Here is a 22,058-nt window from a genome sequence, read left to right as displayed (position 1 = left end):
CTCCCACCTCAGCAAGTTCTGTAGCTATTCAGTGACATCCTGAACCCTGGCACCATTGGCAGATAGCAAGTTGGAATCATATCTACAGCAGCAGAAACATCTGTTGGTTTCCCTAACAACAGAATTTCCTGTTACAATTGCTTTCCAAATCTTTTTCTGCACAACTTCTGCATAGCTAAGCCATCTATGATATCTGTGAACTGCGCTCTGGTTGCATTACCCCAAACCATTACCTTCATCCAGTATTCAGAACAGAGTCCCAGTTAGATAGGAATCATGAAATTTGGAGCAAACTGCAGCCATGGTAGCTTATGTGCCTATTTTTCAATCTTGTATTCCTCTTCCTTTTCAACCAGAATATAATTTAGCAGGTTAAAAGACTGTTCAGTATAAGGTCCATTGCAATCCTTTTCCCTTTTGAATGCAATGAGAGGATCATGTCTTGAAAATATTATCTTTCGACTTTGCTTCGCAAAACCTAGGATCTTAGCAGCTGAGAGGCAGAAATGAGCCAATATGCATACAATTTGAATAATGAGAGAGGAGGCTATAACCTTTTAACATTCTCAATGTACTGAGAATAATTTATGTCTCAGTCGGTCGAACACAATCCAAATGATGTCATAATTTTGGCATAATTTGAAGTGACGAGAAAACTAGCACCAATGAGAGAAATTCACAATTTCTACCCACGTGAATGTGACCATGAACCTATCCCAATGTTTGTCAGATTTTTTGATGCAGCAGTGCACTGGTCTAAGGGAATTATGGAGCAGCATGAACACTGATCTACTGCACTCACAACATAATTCTCTTGGATGTTTGCACTTTGGCATTGACATGACATTCCAATGATGAGCTGTCAGGAATTGCTCATCTAACCATTTTTGAACAGGCAAGAAATCTCACAGGGCAATGCTTAATGCAAAAAAAAGTTTCATTAATATTTTCTAACAATATTACACCAGTCTTCCACATATCCCTTTCTTCTCCCATTAAAATTGATGAAAAGAGAAATTTCTGAGGAACATGCACTGGGTAGCAGTAGCCAAAGCAAAAGATAAAGTGAATGAAATCAAATCCCTATGTTTGGAAAAAGGGCATTCAGCCCATCAAGTCCACACCGCCCCTCTGAAGAATGTCCTACTTCCCTACCCTATCCCTGTAACCCTGCACTTCCCATGGCTAATCCAACTACATCCCTGAACACTACAGACAAGTTAACATCCAACTTGCACATCTTCAGATTGTTGAATTAAACTGGACCACCTAGCAGAAACCCACACCTGACGCAGGAAGAACATGAAAACTCCACACAGACTGTCACCCAATGTTGGATTTGAACTCAGGTCCCTGAGCCTGTGGGGCAGCAGTGCTGATGTCTGAGCCACCATGCTGCCCTGTATGAGTTAGAAAAAAACATGTAGCAAACTATTATGTATAAGCCAACAAGGAATGATAGTTCATAGAGCTTACACAAACAGGTTGGTGAATAGGAATGGAAATGTGTTGCTGGAAAAGCGCAGCAGGTCAGGCAGCATCCAGGGAACAGGAGAATCGACGTTTCGGGCATAAGCCCGATTCCTGAAGAAGGGCTTATGCCCGAAAGGTCGATTCTCCTGTTCCCTGGATGCTGCCTGACCTGCTGCGCTTTTCCAGCAACACATTTCCAGCTCTGATCTCCAGCATCTGCAGACCTCACCTTCTCCTCGGTGAATAGGAATGGAATGGAATGACATCAGAAGACTGAGAGTGTACACACATATCCCACTTTTGGATTGAAATGTTTGTGTGAAATACTATAGCCTATTAAGGGTTCAATAACAGAATAAAATAAACAATTTTCATTGGAAAAGGATTATTCGTAACCTGCATTCACCTTTCGATTTTCTGCTTGCTTTAAAAGTGCGACAATCGAGAACACAATTGATCCTAATTTCAGGCTTGCTGCTCAGAGTTCTGATTAAACTACATTTCCATCGCTTTAATGGCTAATCATTGTGTGTATGTCAGTTGTAGGGGACGTTTGTTCTTAAAACATAATTGTGTTAGCAGCAGAAGGCCTTCTAATAATCAGCAACTTAATAATTACCATGTGAGAATTCTGGATAAATATATTCAGAAGTTAATCATTAAGGAGCTTTCTGCAATACAGGCTGGAACAAAGGAACAGTGTCAGCATGGTCAAAGGACTTTGAATCATTCTCCCAGAAAGAAAATATCAAAGGACTGAATTCCAGGAGGAAAGCAGTTTTATTCCCACTGAAGATGTTTGTTTTATTTTACTTTCATTGGTGCCTATATTGGGTGAGTATAAAAATACAAACAGAAATTTAAATTGTTGCTAAAATCACCCTGTAAGATTCTTTCATGTCATTCATGTTAAACATCCTTAAATCAGCGGCTACTTGAGTTAGTTCATGCAAATCGCGGAGAAAAATCTGCAGCAAGTTGTGACTTCTGTAAAAAGTTAATTCATTTGAAGAAGTTTTTAAACCATGTTATTCTCTCCAGTGAACAGGAGATTAGATTTTAAAACTAACTTTTAGGTTGCCACATTCTTCATGATAAGGTATCTGCTGTTACATTGTTTTCATAGAAAATAGACCCCTTTATCAGATTCCCTGTATTTCTGCCCTGTTACTAATAGCATTTTTTTGTAGAAATTTCCTTGAGTTTAATTTTCATTAATTCTACCACAAGTCAGCAAGCATTCCTCCAAATGCAGTGTGTAGCAACATTGTAAATATCTGTGAGGAGATTACTTTGGTTTGGCAATTTGAGTGAAATTGTAAATCTCTTTGAACATTTCATATTTTTCCTTACAATCAAAGGGAGCCTTTACAACTACATCATGTATTTTAACAAACCATTGCAATGCTGCCTCCTTTATGTTATGGAAAGAAGATATTCACCTCTTTCAGATCATTTGTTAGACTGAGGTCCTGTCTTTCCACTTGGGTTGAGGTAAAAGATATCATATTATTCCAAAGACAAGCACAGAGTTTTCTGTGGGATCCTGGCCAATATGTATTCCTTAACCAACATCACTAAAAAAAACAGCTAATCTAATCAATATCGCTTCATTTTTTTGTAAAAGCTTATTGTCTGCAATTGTCCTCAATGTTTATTCCAACAGTGACTGCACTTAAAAATATAGTTAATATGTTGTAGAATGCATTGGGATGTCATGAGGTTCTGGAGGTGGTGTTATAATTGCAACTTTTGTCCTTCTGGTAGAATTCTTTTTAAAAAATAAAGTTTCCTTCCTAGGTCTGATAAGCATCTTCTCGACAGAGACTTCATGCTGAGCAAATTTACTCTACCAAATTTTAGAAAATGAAATTTCCAGGATGCCAGTCATTCAAATGCATTTCAAAACCGTATCTTTTAAATGCCTGTTCAAAACACTGCAAATATTAATGCATTTTCATTGCACATCATGACATGGTGAATTTGTTTTTAAAGTACAAGAATATAATGCTTTTACACATAGTTAACAGAGAGAAAATGCCCAGAGGTATAGTGGCAAAACTGGATACAGTCCTTTGAGCGATCAGAATTTCAGATCTTTTATTTTCGCCGTCAGTCCTTCAACCCTGGCTTTATTCTGCCCTTCAGGATGTACACTTCACTTTCCAAAGCTGAAGGCACACAGGACCACACAGAAGTAAGGGCCTCACAGAAAGCCGAATTGTTCTGAGCAATACAAGTTAACAGACCACCATTTCTCCTTTCAGAAAAAAAACATTGTGAGCCTTTTGCTTTTTTATCTTTGGTCAAAATATGAGTTCGCTGAAGTTTGAGCAGGACATGCAATCTTTGGAACAGTCTGTTTTTAGAAAGAATGAAGATTGGGCATGTGAAAAAAGGAATCTGAAAAACATTTCTAAGTTGAACATTTGTAATGGATGTCCTTCATGACTTTGGGAGAAGATTGGATATTGCTAAAAAGTGAGACATTGCTGAAGCTCTTTATCTTGCACTCATTGGGATTAACACAAGAAGGCAAAATTTCAATCACTTGCAACACTTTCTACTGGAGGACAAAAGAGTGCTGATTAGTTGAAAAGTCCATTTTGCCAACACCATATTTAAAAGATGTTACGCACTCGGACAAGGAATGTCAGCTGCCCTGAGCAGTTTCTGACACTTGCCCTGAAATTGGCAGAATAGGAAAATCTTTACCACTCAGTGTAGGCATGGTGCCAGAGTTCCAGCTGAATCAGTGGGCACAGGTAGGACTTCCACCTTTCCCCAGGACGAGCAGTGGAGACCATGCCAACAGACCATGCCAACCAATGTTGCACCGAGGTTAGAACAATTGCAGTACTTCAGGAAGAATGTCAATGTCCTTCTCCACTCTGACAATGTAACTGATAACATCTTCCCTCTGTTACTGCACATTTACTCCTTCTCTGCTACTGAACCCCCCTCCCATCAAAGTTCATGTGCTATTACCCTCTCCAATGCCAGCAATATCCTTGCACTCCCCCTGATCCCAACACTGCTCAAATTGTAGACCCCATGCTCGACCTACTCACCCACTCAGGGATCCTCCACATGTACACCATCGGTAATAACTGTACCACCCACTTTTACTACCAATAATACTGGACTTTCAATCCAGTAGGAGCAAAACAGTTCATAACAGTTCATAACGGGGCGGAAATTAGCAAGATGGATAGTTTGCTTGAATTCATTTGGCTTTTCACTCCTTACAAACAGATGATCCTGACTCTGAATGGCTCAAGAAGAATCTGGACTGGGAATGGATACTGCCTTTGACTTAGTGTTAACATGGCTGAGACCTGCTGACAGCTACAACAAGTTATCTGGTTATTTCTGTGTTAAATGGTTTGGCAAGAGAATAATAATATGAACTTGGTAACTCTGGCTGAGGAGGCAAAGCACATGAGACAAGGTAATGTGTGGCAGGGATGTTGAAAGCTTCCAGGTAGGCTGAGTGAGTGAGTACTGTGACAGAAGATGTAAAGTCTGGAGATGCAGCCTGGTCCAGTCCATGAGTTGGGTGTGCGTCCCTGAACATAACATATCTTTGCTGCAGCATTACAATGGTAGCTGCTGGTGCAGTGTGAGATGCAGTATTGAAGTTCGTAGACATTCTGTAAGTGGACTGGAGATGTGCCATGTGGGTTTATGGACCAGGCTGCATCTCCAGACTTTATGTTTTCTGTCACAGTACTCACTCAGCCTACCTGGAAGCTCACAACATCCTTGTCATGCATTGGCTTGTCTCATGTACGTGGCTGGTGCCCAAAAATATGCTCATGATGTTGATCCTGGTGTCCAACATGGAAGACTTTTGGAACAAGAGGCAAGTTGAACCCACCAAGATCTGCCTCTGGTTTCTATGTCAAGTTTACAATGGCCAGTTTATATGGTGAGTTTGGTAAAATTATACAACCCATAGTGTGTTATGTTGTTGACAAGACATTTAAATAAGCAATAATAAGTGTCAATTGGGAAGTTGCCACTGCCAAGTGAGAGTCTCATTATGCCAGTGGAGAAAAGTGATCAAGATGTGTCAAGGTGATTTCAACGTTAAAATGAGCTTCACTGTACATCCGTTCCAATTCTATCACTTGTCTTGCTATCAGCAACATCTTTCAGAGCCTGCTAAGATTCCACTGTCTGTCTCAGAAGGAAGTGCAGACACTGTCATTGAACATATTTAAGGCAGACATGGACAGATCCGCTTGAGGCAGCAGAATCTAGGATGGTTGGGGTTAGATGGAAACGAGATACTCAAAACACAAACTCATCAGCCACAAATTTTCAGAATGGTGACACAAACATGGCAAGCTAAATGCCTGTTTCATATGTTCAGATGTGCATATAAACTGGGTAAACCAGTTTGGTAATTGCAGCCTGGATAAGGAATCCATAGAATACTTTCAAGATATCTCTTAGACCAGCATGCTACAACCAGAGAATGAGTGATACTTGGTTTGATATTGTGTAATGCGACCGGGTTAATTGATTTTCTCCAGGTAAAAGCACCTCTAGGGTAGCAGTGACCACAGTATGATTGAAATTTACAATCAGTTTCTCAAGGAAGAGAGTGGGTCTAAGACTAGTCTTTTAAGCTTTAATAAAGGCAATTATGTGACATGAAAGTTGAGACAGTTGAAGTGCACTGGGATACTAGGCTAGGGGATAGATCAATTAAGAAGCAGTGGCAGGCATTTTAAGGTGTCCTTCAGATTATTCAGAATAAGTACATATCTCCAATTAGGAAAATATCTAAAAGGAGGATACCATCTATAGTAACTAAAGAAGGTAAGGAAAGCATCAACTTTAAGGAATAAATATATAATTATGGAATGATAAACGACATGTCAAATGATTTGAGAATTCAACAACTTGAAGCTACAATACCAAACTGTCCTGGCTCGGATACTTCACAAGCTAGAAACCATTTCTGCTGAAGTGGCTCCGTTTCCTTAACTAAACTAACTACAACTCCTACTAAGAGGAAACCTTTCCCTTTTGAATTAAATTCTTTCTTTTTTTCTGAATTGAAAACAAAACTAATGGCTTAACCTGTTAACATTGTGTCCCAATAAATCCAAAAATGTTAACGTCTGCTCCATTTAAAACAACAAGGATCTGCCAGGCACTTGATAAGTGTAATATACTTCTTGGAACTGATGCATTTCAGATACTGTTCTATAGTGACTTTCTGACTTCTAAAATAAAGCCTTCACAGAATAAACATTTGACTTTCTTTCTAAAGGAATTCAAATTCGAAAAATTATAATTATATATTACACAGTTCATCACAACAGAAAAGATTGAATGAGGGGAAGCCTGGGATCTATACACCTGCGAGCCTGACATCGGTGGTGGGTAAGTTGTTGGAGGTGATCCTGAAAAATAGGATTCACGTGCATTTGGAGAGGCAAAAACTGATTAGGGATAGTCAACATTGTTTTCTGCATGGGCAATTATATCTCAACAGTGTTTACTTTCTCAAAAAACTCAAAGGTTGAGGGCAGAATGGTAGACGGTGTTTATCTGGACTTTAGTAAAGCCTTTGACAAGGCATGGTAGACTACTTAGTAGATATAGATTACGTTGGATTCAGGGTGGATACAAAATTGGCTTGACGGTAACGGACAATGTGATGGTGGAAGGTTTGAGTTATAAACATAGGCTAGATAGATTTGGACTTTTTTCACTGGAGCATAAGAGGTTGATACGTGATCTTAGAGGTTTATAAACTCATAGGGGCATAGATAAGGTGAAAGAAAAGGGTCTTTTCCCCAAGGTGGGGGAGTTCAAAACTAGAGGGCATATATTTAACCTGAGAGGAAAAGGCGTTAAAAATGACATGAGTGACAACGTTTGTACACAAAGTAGTTCACGTATGGAATGAACTGCCATTGTAACTGGTGGATGCAGGTACAGTTAAAACATTTAAAAAGACATTTGGATAAGTACATGAATAGGAAAGGTTTGGAGGGCCAAATGCAGGCAAGTGGGGCTAGTTTAATTTGGGAACATCGTTGGTGCGGTCTGGTTGGACCATGCTGAGTGGGCAAAAATCTGGCAGATGAAATATTATGTGGGGAAAATGTGAAGTTGCTCACTTTGGCAGGAAGACTAAAAAGGCACAGTGTTACTTAACAAGAGAATAACAGTAGAATTTTGAGGCTCAATGGGATCCAGGTGTTATAATGCATGAGGAACAAAATGTTAGTATGCAGGTGTCTCAAGCAATTTAGAAGATACAGGGAATGTTGTCCTTTTTTACAAGAGGAATTAGTAAGAAAAAATAAGAATGTCATGCTGTAGTTAAAAAGGGCCTGGTGAGACTACATCTCAAACACTATGTAATTTTGGTCTCCTTACTTATGGAAAATGCAAATAAAATGGAGGTTGCTTAGAGGAAGTTTATTAGACTGATATCTTGAGGTGTTATATCCATAGTTAGAGAGACTGAGCTTGCTTCCATTGAGTTTAAAAGAGTGAGGGCTAATTGATTGAAGTTTATAAGATCCTAAAAGGTCTTGAATAGACGGATGTGGAAGAATGTTCCCTCTTTGGGTATATCCAGAATGAAGGGGCACTGTTTTAACATTAAAGATTTCTTTCTTAAGACTGAAGGTGCAGTGTATGTTGTTTTCTCTGCGGGTTCCTTTGGAACTCTGCCTCAGAAGATTGTGGAAGGGAGTTAACTGAGTAAAGGGAGTAAAGGGAGAGAAGGGAGTAAAGTTAGCCGGATTCTTATTAGGCAAGGAAATCAAAGGTTATCGGGGGTAGATCGAAGTGTGGAATTTGAAAATCCAGAAGCGTATCGACTATGATCTTATGGAATGGTGAAGTGGATCTAGGTTGCCATTTGGCCTCTATGTTCCTAATTTGTAGGCTTATATGTGAAATAACTCCAAAGAGGCCAGTATCTTATCACCAATTCACCCTTTATTTATACATGTACAGTACCTAACACTGGTCTGGCTCCCTGAGAGCCAGTTCTGAGTAAACAAAACCCCTGACACTCCTGTTTATATCTGTCAGCCTGGTCCAATCAGGGAACTAATATTCTGAGGTCCACCTGGCTGACCGCATTACAATTACTACAGTATGTACATTCAAATGGTTATACATTTGGACACTTATGGTCAGTGTGACTGAGATCATCTTTAAAGTTCAGATTTATTAATGTATTTCACACTCATGCAGCTATCGTGCTGAGCCTTAGCCTAGGCCTCTGGACTGGTGATCCTGGAAGATTACTACACCATCCCTCACCACACACAGGGACCTGTTGTCTCCCAATGAAAGAAAAAGGTCAGGTTTTGCACCTTTGTTTTGAAGTACTTGCGAACTTTCAGAGAGATGGTGAAGAATCATCAGACTTAAACGTTAAAACCTGCCTTCTCTCCACAGATACTGCCAGACCTGCTCGGTCTTGCCAGCAGTTTCTGTTTTTGGTTCAGACCTTTGTTTTATTTCAGAGGTGATAGTTCTACATGGCATCAACCAATCAGATTAATTTGCTGATTTTATTTTATTGTTATTGCTGTAATTAGACTCTATTGCTTTTGTTCTGGAGAGTGCAAGACTCCAAACACTTCAGTAGCCCGACCCACCTTGCAGCAATGTTCATGTTCTGTGCTACCACATGTTTCTTGGATTTCTGACATCTTTCTAATTAAGAAGCTCATACAAATTACTGGAAGGGCTGATGAACAGTCATCAAGAAATTTTAAGCTCGTGTTAAGTTGGAATAAATTGAGGCAATCTTGAAAGAAAGCTGTAATTACTTACAATTTAAAGCTTCTTGTTGAGCAGAATACTTATGATAATATTTCTCAGAAGAAACATGAAAAGTTGTATTAATTATTAGTCCAAGGTGATTGATTTGGACTTCTGACGAGGTAGGGCTGAATGGGGTCTCAGTAGAAATTTGATCTGAGGAAACAATATCTTTTTGGAATCTGCTGGCTATCATCCAGGTTTATCACTAGACAGAAGATACAGCTGCTAGAAAGATCAGCATTTAACATGCATCTGAAAACTCCATACATAAATAGAAGGTGCAGAGAGTGAACGTTCTGTACCGGCCGAAAGACTTAACCATCATTATCATTTTCTTAATGATTCAAAATAATAAAAATAATTACTTAGATTTTCCAGTTAATAAATTGATTGTAACTTTCATATGAGTGACATTCTGCCACTAAGTACAAACTGTGAATTTAGATATATTTCAGATTTCATTTGAGAACATAATTCAGATAAGTGAACTGGTTAATAATAAAATATAGAAGTATGACATCAGCACTTCAAACAGTAATGGGATAGAAAATACTTGCAAATTGCAAAGTTACTAACACTGAAGCAGAAATTTAGCTAAGCTCTTTACACCTAAATCATAGTTTATGTGACTGAGTTCACAAACTTCCAGTTTAATAATGTAGTAACTAATCAGGATTAGTGAAGAATTTGCCTGCTGAAGTATCCATATGCCTCAGTTGATAGCACTCTCAACCCTGAGAGTTGAAATGTTGTGATGTTAAAGGAGAGCCCCCAAACATTTAAGCACAATGTCTAGGCTGACGTTCAGTCCCACCCTGAGTGAATGCTGCACTGTCAAAGGTACTGTCAGTATAGATCCAAGCCAATCAGGGAAACAGAAACCAAAGACTTTGTGAATAGAGTTTATTAACTACTCCGTCATAAAGTGGTTCCACAAACTAGCCCTAGCGTTGTCCCTAGTCAGTTAATACATCCATTAACCTCAATCACCCATGAATGACTTGCTACATTAACAAATGCCACCTTACAAATGAAATAGTAAGATAAAGCTCAGCTGTTTGTCCACTTAGGTGGACATAAAATATTTCATGATAATATTCAAAGTAAAGAAGGGTGTTCTCCTGTTTATCCTGGGCAATATTATGAATGCAGATTTCTGCTGGATGCAAAGTGGCTGTTTAGTACTTTAGAAAAGAGTGGGTAGTGCATTTCCCCCTCTCCAGCCTGATACCACAGTAGCAACAGATCAGTGGCATCATAATAATGGTACGAGAATCATTGATAACTTGAGGGACATATTTGTGACTAAACAGAAGTAATAAGATGAAAGTTAGAGTTGTTGCATAATAGAAGAATGTTCACGAGCATGGTAAAGAGAATTAATTTATACCGAATATGAGACAATAATTAAATGATTTTGTCTTAAGTTCAGCTGGACAAAATCAGGCAGAATTTAACTTAATGTGTAATAGCAGTTATGATTAATTTGAATGGTCAGGTGATTGTTGGAATCTGAACTGAAAATGATAAGGAGTAACAATATTAAAAATGGAGTGTGATGAAAGGTACATAATTTATATATTACACTGCTTAAGAGCTAAAGTTTAAAATAGTGGAATATGGATGTTAGACTATTTACTGTGAAGGGGTTTAATAATTCAGAAGGTTAGTTTTTTCACAACTGTGACTGTAAACTATACTTAACAGAAAGCAGAAGACTGAAGGTTTCCTGGGGTGTTAATGGAAGCATCTTTATATTGTGGGGTTTTAAAACACAAGGAAAAAAACTATTAGTTTAGCAGAATCTTGGAAGAGCAATAAAATCAAAAGATCAAATTCTGTTTGAAGAAGTGATGACTGAGGTCAGATGCAAGAATATTGTTTTCCTTTAGAGTAAATTCTTCAGAGCAGTTAAGGGAATAAGTTTTAATTGTGAAAATTTCTAGACCAAGATATTTGTTTGGAGTGTTGCAGTTTTATTAAAGGACTGAGGCAGCAGAATCTCTCAGTTGTGTGAGTCAAAATAACAAGTCTCTCAACTCTCAAGACTGGAACTGAGAAGACAGTTAGTCAGACTGATTTAGTAGTGAAGGAAAATTTATCTGGCGTTTTGGGTAGATGTAAAGTGATGGTAGTGGGGAGTAAAAGGAATTCTGTTTGTCATGAGTTTTGAAATCTTTCATCCTATGTTAGCTATTTTATTTTTATTTATTTCATGTAATAAACTTCTATTTTGTTAAACCAAATATGCATTTTGGCATGCTTATGTTTCAGTGAAGACCACAACAACAAATATTTTTTAAAAACACAGAATTTGTTCAATCAAGCTGGATTTCATTCTGGGATCTGACTTGTTTAGTGGGAACATTAGATGGGATCATAACACCAAACAAGGACATCAAGTTCCCCAGAGATTCAGCAACAATTTATGTGCAGACCGGTATGTTCTGATACTCAACATACAATATAAAATCTCAGGAAATAAATAAGGCATTACAAGTGTTGATGATTTCCATGTTGGAAGCAGGAGAAAAATATGGTTACCTGAGACCAAATGAGCTTCATTTTTTTCGGCAGCAGTTGGAATGGGAGGAGCGACAGCAAGGACCAGAGGCCTGATGGGAAGGTAAATTTTAAAAGATACAAAGGTTTACCACATGTATAGGCGAAATGCACACTGAGCAGTAGTGGATATGGGACTGCTGGGTAAGTGAGGCTTTGTATTTACCCGAAACTCTACGCGGGTAATGTCAACCACCCATCCTCCTCCTATAACCGATAAAAAAAGGTTCTGTGCGCCTATTGACAAGGTGACTGGTTTATTTTTTTTAGTATTTCAGTAGTCTCGTTGGGAATTTAGAATACTGGGAATGGAAGTTAGGGCAGTTGAATGTTCCTCCTGCAGAATGAGGGAGGTAAGGGTCATCACTAGTGGGGAGAAAGTGAGGTCTGCAGATGCTGGAGATCAAAGTTGAAACTTTATTGCTGGAACAGCACAGCAGGTCAGGCAGCATCCAGGGAACAGGAGATTCGACGTTTCGGGCACAGGCCCTTCTTCAGGAATGAGCAGAGAGTGTTCAGCAGGAGAAGATAAAAGGTAGGGAGGAGGGACTTGGAGGAGGGGCGTTGGAAATGTGATAGGTGGAAAGAGGTCAAGGTGAGGGTGATAGGTCGGAGTAGGATGGAGGCGGAGAGGTCAAGAAGAAGACTGCAGGTCAGGAAGGCGGTGCCGGGCTGGAGGGATTCGGCTGAGACAAGGTGGGGGGAGGGGGGATGAAGAAACTGGTGAAGTCCAAGTTCATCCCCTGCGGTTGGAGGGTTCCCAGTCGGAAGATAAGACGCTCCTCCTCCGACCGTCGCGTTGTTGTGGTTTGGCGGTGGATGAGTCCAATGACCTGCATATCCTCGGTGGAGTGGGAGGGGGAGTTGAAATGCTGTGCTACAGGGTGGTTGGGTTGGTTCGTCCGGGTGGCCCAGAGGTGCTCTCTGAATCGCTCCGCAAGTAGGCGGCCTGTCTCCCCAATATAGAGGAGGCCACACCGGCTGCAGCGGATGCAGTAGATGATGTGGGTGGAGGTGCAGGTGAATCTGTGGCGGATATGGAAGTTTCCTTTGGGGCCTTGGAGAGAAGTGAGGGGGGAGGTGTGGGCGCAAGTGTTGCACCTCCTGCGGTTGCAAGGGAAGGTGCCGGGAGTGGAGGTTGGGTCGGTGGGGGGTGTGGATCTGACAAGGGAGTCGCGGAGGGAGTGGTCTCTACGGAAAGCTGATAGGGGAGGGGAGGGAAATATATCCTTGGTGCTGGGGTCTGTTTGGAGGTGGCGGAAGTGACGGCGGATGATGCGCTGTACATGGAGATTGGTGGGGTGGTAGGTGAGGACCAGTGGGGTTCTGTCCTGGTGGCGGTTGGAGGGGCGGGGCTCAAGGGCGGAGGAGCGGGAAGTGGAGGAGATGCGGTGGAGGGCACAGTCGACCACATCGGGGGGGAAATTGCGGTCCTTGAAGAAGGAGGCCATCTGTGTTGTACGTATTTTGAACTGGTCCTCCTGGGAGCAGATGCGGCGGAGACGAAGGAATTGGGAGAATGGGATGGCGTTTTTACAGGGGGCAGGATGGGAGGAGGTGTAGTCCAGGTAGCTGTGGGAGTCGGTTGGTTTGTAGTAGATGTCCGTGTTGATTCGGTCGCCTGAGATAGAAACAGAAAGGTCTAGGAAGGGGAGGGAGGAGTCCGAGACTGTCCAGGTGAATTTGAGGTCGGGGTGGAAGGTGTTAATGTAGTGATCTCCAGCATCTGCAGACCTCACTTTCTCCTCGAAGAAGATATGCAGGTCATTGGACTCATCCACCGCCAAACCACAACAACGCGACGGTCGGAGGAGGAGCGTCTTATCTTCCGACTGGGAACCCTCCAACCACAGGGAATGAACTTGGACTTCACCAGTTTCTTCATCCCCCCTCCCCCCACCTTGTCTCAGCCGAATCCCTCCAGCCCGGCACCGCCTTCCTGACCTGCAGTCTTCTTCTTGACCTCTCCGCCTCCATCCTACTCCGACCTATCACCCTCACCTTGACCTCTTTCCACCTATCACATTTCCAACGCCCCTCCTCCAAGTCCCTCCTCCCTACCTTTTATCTTCTCCTGCTGAACACTCTCTGCTCATTCCTGAAGAAGGGCCTGTGCCCGAAACGTCGAATCTCCTGTTCCCTGGATGCTGCCTGACCTGCTGTGCTGTTCCAGCAATAAAGTTTCAACTTTGATCTCCAGCATCTGCAGACCTCACTTTCTCCTGGGCTGAGATTAGGATCAAGAAAGGAGAGGTCACCCCGTTGGGAGTTTCCTATAGGCCTGCAAATAGTTCCAGAGATGTAGAGGATCAGATAGCAAAGATGATCCTTGATGGGAACGAGAGTGACAGGGTAATTATTATGGGGACTTTAATATCCCAACTATTGACTAGGAATACGAGTTCAAGTACTTTTGTCCAATGTGTGCAGGAGTGCTTCCTGACACAGTATTTAGACAGGCCAACAAGGGACAAGGCCACATTAGATTTGGGACTGGGTAATGAACCAGGCCAGGTTTTAGATTCAGAGGTAGGTGGTACTTTGGTGATAGTGACTACAATTCGGTTATGTTTACTTTAGTGATGGAAAGAAAAAAGCATATACCGCAAGACAAGAGTTATAGCTGGGGAAAGGCAATTAAGATGCGATTAGCAAGATTTAGGATGCATAGGATGGGGAAGGAAACAGCAGGTGATGGGTACAATTGAAATGTGGAGCTTATTCAAGGACCAGCTATTGTGGGTCCTTCATATGTCTATACCAGTCAGGCAGGGAGGAAGTTGTTGAGCGCAGGAGTCGTAGTTTATTAAAGTTGAATCCCTTGTCCAGAGGAAGAAGGCTTATGTTAGGATGAGATGTGATGGCTCAGTTAGGGTGCTTGAGAGTTACAAGCTTGCCAGGAAAGACGTAAAGAGAGAGCTAAGAAGAGCCAGGAGGGGACATGAGAAGTTGTTGGCAGATAGGATCAAGGAAAACCCTAAAGCTTTCTATAGCTATATCAGGAATAAAAGAATGACTAGACTAAGATTAGGGCCAATCAAGCATCGTAGTGGGAAGTTGTGCATGGAGTCAGAGGAGATGGGGAAGCACTAAATGAATACTTTTCATCAGTGTTCACACTAAAAAAAGACAATGTGGTCGAGGAGAATACAGAGATACAGACTACTAGACTAGATGGTATTGAGGCGCATAAGGAGGAGGTGTTAGCAATTCTGGAAAGTGTAAAATAGATAAATCCCCAGGCCGGATGGAATTCATCCTAGGATTCTCTGGGAAGCCAAGGAGGATATTGCCGAGCCTTTGTCTTTGATCTTTATGTCGTCATTGTTTACAGGAATAGTGCCAGAAGACTGGAGGATAGCAAATGTTGTTCCCTTGTTCAAGAAGGGGAGTAGAGACAACCCTGGAAATTATAGACCAGTGAGCCTTACATCAATTGTGGGTAAACTGTTGGAAAAGGTTATAAGAGAGGACTTATAATTATCTAGTAGAGGAATAAGTTGATTAGGGATAGACAACACTGTTTTGTGAAGGGCAGGTCGTGCCTCACAAACCTTATTGAGTTCTTTTGAGAAGGTGACCAAACAGGTGGATGAGGGTAAAGCGGTTGACGTGGTGTATATGGATTTCAGTAGAGCATTTGATAAGGTTCCCCACGGTAGCGTATTGTACAAAATATGGAGACATGAGATTGAGGGTGATTTCGTGGTTTGGATCAGAAATTGGCTAGCTGAACGAAGACAGAAGGTGGTGGTTGATGGGAAATATTCATCCTGGAGTTCAGTTACTATTGTGGTACCACAAGGATCTGTTTGGGTCCACTGTTGTTTGTCATTTATAAAAATGACCTGGATGAGGGCATAGAAGGATGGGTTAGTAAATTTGCGGATAACACTAAAGTTGAGAGTGTTGTGGATAGTGATGAAGGATGTTGTAAGTTACAGAGAGACATAGATAAGCTGCAGAGCTGGGCTGAGAGATGGCAACTGGAGTTTAATGCGGAAAAGTGTAAGGTGATTCACTTTGGAAGGAGTAACAGAAATGCAGAGTACTGGGCTAATGGTAAGATTCTTGGTAGTGTAGATGAACAGAGAGATCTGTGTCCTGGTACATAGATCCTTGAAAGTTGCCACCCAGTTTGATAGGGTTAAGAAGCCATAGAGTGTGTTAGATTTTATTAGTGGAGGGATTGAGCTTCGGAACCATGAGATCATGCTGCAGCTGTACAAAAATCTGGTGCGGCCACATTTGGAGTATTGCATGCAGTTCTGGTCACCGCAGTATCGGAAGGATGTGGAAGCTTTGAAAAGGGTTCAAAGGAGATTTACTAGGATGTTGCCTGGTATGGAGGGAAGGTCTTATGAGGAAAGGCTGAGAGTCTTGAGGCTTGTTTTGTTAGAGAGAAGGAAGTTGAGAGGTGACTTAATTGAGACATATAAGATAATCAGAGGGTTAGATTGGTTGACAATTAGAGCCTTTTTCCTTGGATGGCGATGGCTAGCACACTGGGTCATAGCTTTCAATTGAGGGGTGACAGATAAAGGACCGATATCAGAGGTAGTTTCTTTAGTCAGAGAGAAGTAGGGGTGTGGAACACATTGCCTGCAACCAACTTTAAGGGCATTTAAATGGTCATTGGATAGGCATATGGACGAGAATGGAATAGTGTAGGTTAGATGGACTTCAGATTGGTTCCACAGGTCAGTGCAACATCGAAGGCTGAAGGGCCTGTACTGCGCTGTAATGTCCTATGTTCTATGTTCAAGGATGAAGTTAATAATATGCATGTGAGGAAATCCTAGGATACAGGTAGATTCCCAATTGAACTTTAATCAATTGAATTCAATCTGCTGTTTGCTATAATTCATTAGCTTTTCGGGGGCTTTGCTGGTGCAGAGGTAGTGTCCCATCTCTCAGACCAGGCGGCCTAGATTGAAGTCCCACCTGCTCCATAGGTGTGTAATGACATCTCTGAACAGGTTGACTAGGAAAATAGGTTAACTAATAAAAAAAAATCAGTTGAGTTCCATTAAGGACTTTCCTTACTACAATAATTTAGGACCCATTTTACTGCCAAATTCCGATTTAAAGAAATGTTAAAAATGCTTGTATGCTGAACTGGACATTAATTATAAGAAACAGAAATTGCTGGAGAAACTCAGCAGGTCTGGCAGTAATTGTAGAGAGAAAGCAGAGTTGATGGTTCGAGGTCAGAGGCTTCTCTTCAAAACCATTCTGATGACGAATCACCGGATTTGAAATGATAACTCAATGCTGCCAGCTACTACCAGATCTGCTGAGTTTCTGCAGCAATGTCTGTTTTCGTTTCTGATTTCCAGCATCCACAGTTCTTTGGTTTTTCATTAATTATAAGACTCTGGTTAGCCTTATTAAACATATTTTAAACATTTTCTCTAAACCTGGGAATCTTTTATGTTTAAGTGAAGCCATAACCAGATCTTCATTGGCCCCTAAATCCATCAGATTGAGAATAAATGAGATTTAAGTTTACTCCATTTTGGACTACTTAAAATTTGGTGTCCAGGTGACTGTCAGTCATTTGTACACTGTAAACTCTCCAGTCCAGATCCAGTCATTTCTGAATGTCAATATCTTCTTCATTGTAGAATGACATTAGAAAGCTTAACCACAAGTGTATGAACCACAAAACACTGATGTAAATATACATCTAAAACAGTGATATTCTGGACCAGTCATAAAAATTGTTTTATTATCCCAATTTTGTATCCTCCAGATTTTTGCTCCCTAATGTATTGTACTAAAATGGCGCTGAAGTGTTACAAGTCCAAGAGTTGCTGCTACTGCTCAGAAACATTTCCAGACAACTGGGATTTCTGGACAACAGATTTCTGGACTGAAGAGATTAGCATTTACTATCAAATTACAAAGGTTTCAAATTTCTTGTTCATGTTTCACCTGTTTTAGTATATAAATTTAGTTTCATGAATTAGTTTACCAACATAAAATGAGATACATGCAATTGAAGTACCTTTAATTCTAGTGCGATTGAAAGGTTGGGGAAATGATGCTCTAAGAGCCTGACAGATAGAATGGTAAGGTAATTAAATGCTGAGGTTTAGGGATGAGACAATACGTGGAAGGAATGGTAGTTCAAAAGGCTAACAGAATCTGAATACAAGAGAGGAAGCTAGAAAAATGGCACTGCCCCACTTAATTGAAAGTGTGGGTCTGGAAAGCTGGCAATTCTAGCAATCCAGAAGGAGTTAGAGTTAAATTAGCTTAAAAACATTCAGTGAACCCCAGATTAGGGTAAGGTAGTCTGCAGCGAGCTTCCTTGTCACAGAGATATGTCCAACTGAGGAAGTTCTCTCATTTCAGTTTACCTGAGCATGTCTTTACTGTGAGAAATTAGTTATAGTTTGGAGTTGGGACATGTTTACACAGAATTGGGTTGGGATATCTGGTCGGCATGGACGGGTTGGACCGAAGGGTCTGTTTCCATGTTGTACATCTCTATGACTCTAAGTGACTTGCAACCCAAGTCCCGCTGTCAGCACATTCCAGACCGTTATGACACAAGAGGATATGGAAGTCCATGCTATCAAAAAAGGTTAGGGTTAAAAACAGCTCAAAGAGTCATTGATAGATCAATGGAGCTGAGAATAGAGTGGGGAAGCCCAAAATCTGTACTTTCTTGATGCAAATGATAAGGTTACCACTTAGCGAATGCAGTGAGAAGTTAAATGTCTGTGAAAGAGCTGAGATTGTTCTGGAATTAAAATCGTTGAAAGTAGTCTCAGGAATCCTGGAGGAGACTGAACTCCCAAAACATGAGCAATGTTTGAGGCAGTCCAAATTGGAGACATTTTCAGGTCATTCCAACCTAAATGATTAAAAATGAAGAATTGGTATTTGTTTAAAATGAGAAGAAAGTAATGATTGGTGATCTAGAATGACAATGCTGACCAATTTAGCAGGTCTATGCCTTGAGGCCCACACTTTACTGAAAATTGTTCAATTCCATGTTAATATTGGATAATTTTCTGTCATCTGCAATGAAGGACCTTTAACCTATTTTAGGACCCTTCGGTAAAATTGGGCATCCCTGACCATGCTAGGCATTAGACCTGTTACACTTCCGTTTTCCTGGAATATTTGTGACATGTGAAGCTTTGTAACAAATACATTGTCAAACATCCCTTACAAACTCTTCAAATGCATGAATGTTATTAAAAATAAATAGCTGGAAGTAGCCACCTAGACCAGGTAACTGGTATGTTTTCTTGCGACGAAAATGTTACTGTAATCCCCTTTTCCAAAATGAGCAAAACTCTCATTCCTTGGATAACTGATACTGAAGAATTTTTAGCAGTATAGTAATGGGGTCCTTCCACTTACTCTGTGAAATCTCTCAGGGTCACAGTAGAGGGCCACTAGCAGGTATATTCCCAATATAACTGCATCATCGTGGCCTGTGAATTTTCAATAGTATTCATGGAGTCAGTCAGAAATATGGTCATAAGCAGAAAAGCACTCAAGTTCTTTTGACTAGCAGATGACTAGCCTTGAATGGGTCATTGTTGATCTTCTTGTGTCAACAGAGAGATTTAAAGATTGTCAGAGTCTGGTTCAGTTAGTCATTAAAACTGATTAACGACCAGTCAAACTTCAAACATCAAAATGCAATGGTGCAACTGTTTGTCAAGAGCACAAGGAATATTCTTTTTTAAATGCAAAGATACAATCGTGCAATATCTCAAAGTTGCAAATGTCAACGTCCAACCCCAAACATTTAATACCACACCAAACCATTGTATGTTAATTTTAACAGCAGAAACCATAGAATATCTGCCTCCAAAATATGCAGGGGGAGGTTTAGAGGAATGAGAGACTAGTTTTCAAAAATACAAACCTTACCCTCATTTTGTTTTTAGTTGGTGTGGGATGATGGAGACCTGTTCTTGAAAGGTGGCCCCATTATTTAAGTATGTTATTCCCTGGGCTGATTGCCTCTACAGCTTGCCCCAATCTTTGATCTCCTCAATCCCCCATGATCTTGTTAACCAAGCTAAGATCTGCCTCCCATACAGTGACCACTTGATACCTGCACTGTAACTCCAAATTTCATTATGCATGCTTGACTGAGAGTTCAGATTGAAAAGGGTTATGGAGGGGAAGATTGTTTATCCAGCTGGAGACAATTGTTGACTTCACTTGTATGATTATAATATGTTATCTTTTTGTGATCTCTTTTGTCAATGTCTCAGCACTTATTAGCACAAGATTAAGAGGTCAGAAGTATTTAAAGCTTCTAACATTGACTGTTCTAAAGGATTGTAGGAGAAGCAGTATTTTTTCCAAAGAATTATTAATTTTGCTTTTCCAAGTAGCTTCTCAGAAGCTGTCTCGACTCCATGAAAGTTGAAAGTGACCAGGAGTTGCCTAGCCCTACACTGGAGTTGACCAGTTGGAAGTACACGGTGCGGAATGGGAGAATCCTAGATTCTGGTGCAGCCCACTATTCCTAAATGGCTTGTGGACATCTTCCAATTCCTAAATTTCAAGGCTTCAGAGTCAGTCAAGCAAATAAGTTTTCGGGAGGAGGACAAACAGCAGGAGTTACTATGCCAAAAGTGAAATTCTGAATGTTGGTGTAGGCAGCTTCCCTTCTTAAAGAAACAAAGCTTGTGGGGAGTTAACCATTGAAGAATCACCAGTGAGAGTCTTGCTACTGCACGTCCACTCCAATACACCCAGATGATTGACTGAAAGGGAATTTGCTGGAAAGGTGCTGAAAGATTTCACCTGGGCAGTGTACCCTATACAGAGGATGTGGGCATTGCCAGTTAGGCCAGAAATTATTGCTTTATCCTAATCTCGCTGGAGAAGGTTGTGGTGAGTTGCCTTCCTAAAGCCCTGCAGTCTCTATCACATTAGTACATCCACAATGGTTTCAGTGAAGGAGTTTCAGGATTTTGATTTAGTGATATTGGAGGAACAGTATTCTAATTCCATTTATGGATAGGCTATACCTTCGAGGATCACTTGTAGATGGTGGTGTTTCTGTGTACTTGACGTTCTTGTCCTTCCAGACAGTTGTTGTTGGTTCAAGAAACTTAGGTAAATTCCTGTAAAGAAACTTGTAGATAGTACTCAGTGATGACAGTGCGTGTCAGTGGTAGAGACAGTGAATTTTTTTTATTTCAAAAATATACTCTATTCATAAAAATATTTTGATATCTATACAACTTCTGATGCCATTCATATGTATACATTACATTTTTTACATACAGAGATCGGACTTATTCGTTTGTATACACAAGTCTGTATGTTGACCATCCAGATGTTTTGCTGAGGCGTCAGCGAATCCCAATTTACTGGTTGGGCCCCCTGTTCTTCGTTAGGCAGGCAGACCTTACACGCTGGTCTTTCCCAACCGCACCTTGGCAGCAACTGCCCCAAGCTTCACCGCATCCCTCAACACGTAGTTCTGGACCTTGGAATATGCCAGTCTGCAGCACTCAGTTGGGGTCAACACCTTCAGCTGGAAGATCAACAGGTTTCGGGCAGACCAAAGAGTATCTTCCACCGAGTTGATGATCCTCCAGGCACAGTTGATGTTCATCTCGATGTGCGTCCCAGGGAACAGACCGTAGAGCACGGAGTCCTGTGTCACGGAGCTGCTCGGGACGAATCTCGACAAACACCATTTCATTCCTCTCCAGACTTCCTTTGCATAGGCACATTCCAGAAGGAGGTGTGTGACAGTCTCGTCTCGTCTCCCCCGCCCCGCAGCCGCTTCGAGGGCAGCATTCGGTGCGGCTGAGAGTCCAGGCGTACATAAAGGATCTCACAGGCAGATCCCTTCTCACCACCAGCCAAGCCATGTCTTGGTGCTTGTTGGAAAGTGCTGGCAATGAGGCATTCTGCCAAATGACTGACAGTCTGCTCAGGGAAATGCTCAACAGGATCCGACCCCTCCTTTTCCTGAAGGGTCTCAAGGACACTACGTGCTGACCGCTTCCTGATGGACTTGTGGTCAAAGGTGTTTTCTTCATAAATTTCTCCACGAAGGACTGGTGATATGGAACAGTCCAACTACTTGGAGCATTCCGCAGCAGCGGGGTCAGGCCCATCCTTCACAACACTGGGGACAGGTCGAACCTCAGTACGTAGTGACACTTGGTGTTTGCGTACCAGGGATCCATGCACAGCCTGATGCAGCC

The 22,058-nt window shown here is 41.2% G+C and overlaps 1 long non-coding RNA gene across 1 annotated transcript; it reads left to right on the top strand.

The window, feature by feature from the left end:
• The first annotated feature begins 2,053 nt into the window (after nucleotides 1-2,053).
• On the top strand, nucleotides 2,054-21,838 carry LOC148147940 (uncharacterized). Its single transcript, XR_015759266.1, has 4 exons — nucleotides 2,054-2,307; nucleotides 11,866-11,914; nucleotides 17,606-17,760; nucleotides 21,126-21,838. It is a non-coding gene; the product is annotated as an uncharacterized LOC148147940 (long non-coding RNA).
• The last annotated feature ends 220 nt before the right edge of the window (nucleotides 21,839-22,058 follow it).

Source organism: Chiloscyllium plagiosum, unplaced genomic scaffold (assembly GCF_037043375.1).
Source record: "Chiloscyllium plagiosum isolate Xiang-an unplaced genomic scaffold, Cpla_swu_hap1 HiC_scaffold_14, whole genome shotgun sequence".
Lineage (NCBI taxonomy): Eukaryota > Metazoa > Chordata > Chondrichthyes > Orectolobiformes > Hemiscylliidae > Chiloscyllium > Chiloscyllium plagiosum.
Note: the sequence above shows the minus strand (reverse complement) of the source record. Positions and strands in the feature narration are given on the sequence as shown.